The sequence below is a fragment of the Petaurus breviceps genome, unplaced genomic scaffold, assembly GCF_028583685.1.
Source record: "Petaurus breviceps papuanus isolate PSGF00001 unplaced genomic scaffold, PetGlider_PUasm1.0 37, whole genome shotgun sequence".
Lineage (NCBI taxonomy): Eukaryota > Metazoa > Chordata > Mammalia > Diprotodontia > Petauridae > Petaurus > Petaurus breviceps.
This window is the reverse complement of record NW_027186296.1, coordinates 88,981,965-88,985,786: the sequence shown is the minus strand read 5'-3', so window position 1 is coordinate 88,985,786 and position 3,822 is coordinate 88,981,965. Positions and strand designations below refer to the sequence as shown.

General features: G+C 41.8%; 1 long non-coding RNA gene across 1 annotated transcript; it reads right to left on the bottom strand.

The window, feature by feature from the left end:
- Positions 1-96: 96 nt before the first annotated feature.
- LOC138168651 (uncharacterized) lies at positions 97-3,566 on the bottom strand. Its single transcript, XR_011170172.1, has 2 exons — positions 3,119-3,566; positions 97-798 (listed from the first exon to the last, which is right to left on the bottom strand). It is a non-coding gene; the product is annotated as an uncharacterized lncRNA (long non-coding RNA).
- Positions 3,567-3,822: the final 256 nt, after the last annotated feature.

The following is a 3,822-nucleotide window of genomic DNA, read 5'->3' as shown; positions in this document are numbered from 1 at the left end:
GCACATAGTAGGTCTTAATAAATGTTTATTGATTGATTGGTGTGTCTTACTTTTGCATTGTATTCCCCATGTTTAGCAGGAGTCAGGCACATAGTAAGTCTTAATAAATGTTTATTGATTGTTTGGATTTCTCACTTTTGTATTACATTCTCTGTGCCTACCACAGAGTCAGATACATAGTAGGATCTTAAATGCTTTTTTTTTCATTCACTCATTCATCCATTCATCCTGAGTTACATATGTGAGAAAGACATATTTTATCACTCAAATCTATCATAGCAGGTAAGACATTTTGTAGAGGGAGAAAATGAGGTGCGTGGAGTCACACATGGGACGGACAGAGGAGTCAAGTTCACATTTTCTCACTCCTAGTCTGAGTCTTTCAGCTGCCACTAAAGTCTGGCACTGTCTCCAATGGATTCAAAAGTAAGAGAGCAGTCACTAACAGGAGGTCTCTCTCTGGGGATCGGGGCTCAGAGAGATGCTCTCAGGTGGGGAGAGTTCCTCTGTGGCCCTGTGTGAGGCCATTTTGCAGTTGTTGTCAGGATGTAGCTGCCAAAGTCAGCAAGCAGTCTTTGGTCAGCCTTTTATGTTCACCAATATCTAAACCTTGGGTTGATGTTCAGGCATGGAAAAGGCCAACATGCCTTCAGGTGAGGACAGAGTGTCAGAAAATAAATGCTTCTAAAAAATTTTCCATTGCAGGCAGCCTGGAGACTGGCACAGTCAGTCAGGACTTCTGAAGGTTGGCTCATCTTTTTCTTCCCTGCACAGCATGCATTTATTGCTTCCGTATATCTGGGGAAAGGCAAAAATAAAGCAAAAATAATAAAACAACCAAGAAACACACACACACAAACAGCTCAGAGAAGCTGCTATGATTAAGCCCTAAAGGGCTGGTTGCTAATCACTGTGGATGGGAGAAGTCCTCCATCAGGCCCATGCCTTGTTTTCCACTGGTTTGTTAAAACCCACACAAAGCTCTTCCCTCCCCCACAAACACACCTGAACCTTTTGCTTTGTTCCCCAGAGCACAGACACCAGAGCTGATCTGAAATAGCTGAGAGCTGGGCTGCGTTCTGGGTACAGGCCTGCAAATAAGTAACACAACCAAGTGTGTCCCACATTGCTTCAGAATACCTGAATCTTTTATGCATTGTATATGCTTTTTTGTTTTTATTGTCTCCTGGAATAACTGATATGCATTCCTACTTTGACAAATAGAAGGTGAAATATATGTATATATGTGTAATATAGGTGCACACACATATGTATGTGTGTGTGTACACACACCTTCCCTCATCCCAAGCTTGCTTTTTAAACACACACACACACACACACTCACACACAATGCAGGGGGAGAGAGGGGCTCACCACTAGACTAACCATGCTTACTTTAAGGAAAATATTTTAAGCAATTCAACCACAGATCTGACAAAGAAAAGAAAACATGTTGATTTTTAAAAATTCCTTAGAGAAAAACCCTAGTTCCCTTACCTCACTTAAAAATAGAATCTTAGGATATCAAAGCCTAGAAAGGAACTTCAAGACAGACTAGTCTAATCTCCTTTTGTAGATGAGAAAATTGAGATCCTTGGGTGGAGAAGTGACTTGCCCAATGTCACACACTTAGGAAGTAGAACTCAGTTTCCCTCAAACCAGAAAAACTCTGTTTTTTCTGATTAGGTGAGGGGAGGCCAGTTTTGAAGAACTCATCAGTTTTATAGGCCTTCTTCCCTACTTGCTCCAAATTAGAGTGGAGAAGCTAGTTGTGGTAGATTCTGGGACCCTCACAAGAGTCCCACCACCACCATCACTTTTCTCCCCAACCCACCATCAACAAGACCTGAGCTAACTTTGGAGAAGACATCAGTTCACTTCTCACCGCTATTTGCCCTTACAGCCCGGGGCTAGACCGAGAATATCAACCCTCCTGCCAAATACCTTGGTTTCTGTGGTATTTCTGGTTTGGCCATTGGAAGGAATTGCTGGACAAATCACAAGGAAGTCCATTCCGGGGAGATTCCTGCCAGATTTTTTTCTCAGAGACTTGGGTGACTAAGATCATTTGGATGAGGATTTGGATTTCAGATAGCTTGTCTGAACCTGGGTTTGAGACCTTTTAAGAATCCCAGTTTCATTCCAGTCCTCAACCACACAAAGAAGAGCACCAAGAGAAAAACACTGCAAATCTTGTAAACCTGAACACAGATTGTGTTCTCCACAAAACCCAATAAATCCTGTGTTTGGTTTGCAATTGCTCTCATCCAAAGACTTACAACATTTGGCCCCAGCCTGCACTTTTCTCTACAAACCACCTCCTTTCTTTAGCTCTGCTCTACCAATACCTCAGTCTCTTTCGTTCCTTGCTCTAATGCTATGTTAATTCTCCCTCTGGCCACCCGCCCCCTCCCCAACTTCTCCCCCCCCCAACTTTAGTATACTAACCCTATGGACAATTATACTTTCCAATCCCTCCTTGGATCCCCTTTCTTCTATGAAGCCCTCTCCCTTTTTTGACATGTCTTCACAGAGACCATGTCTTCAGTCTCCTGAATTCAGTGTCCTGGAATGATCATAACAATAACAGAAACCCCATTCCCAATAAGCCGCCCATATTTCCCCTGAGATTTCTCTTCCACCCAAGCAGGCTGTATATTTTGCCACTTCTATAGTGTGGCCACTATGGGTCTTCCAGAGAATAAGCTGCTAGAAGCTCTATTAACCCTTTTGGGTCATAAATGGACTCAACAATGCTGGAGAGCTTGGGAGGGTGAACGTACCTACCCTGTGCATAAAAATGAGTTCCCAGGAGTAGTTTATGTAACAAGAGAATGGAGCCCCATAATGCTAAAAATACAATTAAAAGCAGCAATAGATGCTTCCACCCCTCTTTTTAGCTTCCCTTAGGATTCTATGATCTCAGAATAGAAATGAATAGATATTTTGGCAAGAGTTACTTTAAAAATGCTATTTATACTTAAGTGAGTATAAATAGATGCTCACAGGGTTCAAGGCCAGCCCTCAGTTTATTTGCTTTGAGTCTCAGGGCCAGACGTCCTGATTCCATAGCTGAGTTCATGAAAATAAACAAGTGAGACAAAGTTTTTTCACCTACCAGTAAACTCCCAACTCTCCTTGCCCTTTAACAAGCCTGTGGTCTCCTCCCAAAGCCAGGTCATTGTCCAGGTGCTCTCTTAGATCTGAGGGAGCAAGAGATCAGTTCAACCTTCCCAATAAGCCACTAAACAGAAAAGAGAGTTCTTACAGGAGGCAGTTCTTCTTAGGAGGCAGGAAGAAAAAGATGGGGATTCCCAGAAATATTTTCACTGGCATTAATTAAATCCAAAGTAAGCATAAATAATAATGCTCCTGACTTGGAAGCAGAAAACAGTTGCCATATACATCCTTTCCCATAAAGTCTGTCAAATTCCCTCCTCTCCCACCCCATCCCCCATTGCCCTTAGATTGTTCCTCAATCTCCTTGAAATGTTTAGGCATTTGATTTAGAGACAAAGGGTAAATGCATTTATTGTGACATTTAATAATGTCTGATGACCTGCAACACCCTGGCCTGGGTTTTTGTTGTTTTTATGTTGTAAGTTCTATAACTGATACCAGTTGTCATCAAATATCATAAAAGCCAATCATGCCTCAAGTCATCAATATTTATTGTTCCTTTTAGGGCTGAGTCTGTTTTCAGTTTGTGGCAGATGGGTTTAATTTTTTAATGGAATAGTCAAACCAGCCGCACCTAGTATAAAGTATTAGATCAGTCCTGACATGATAAAATTGAGATATTTAGACAGCTGGAGGAATAAA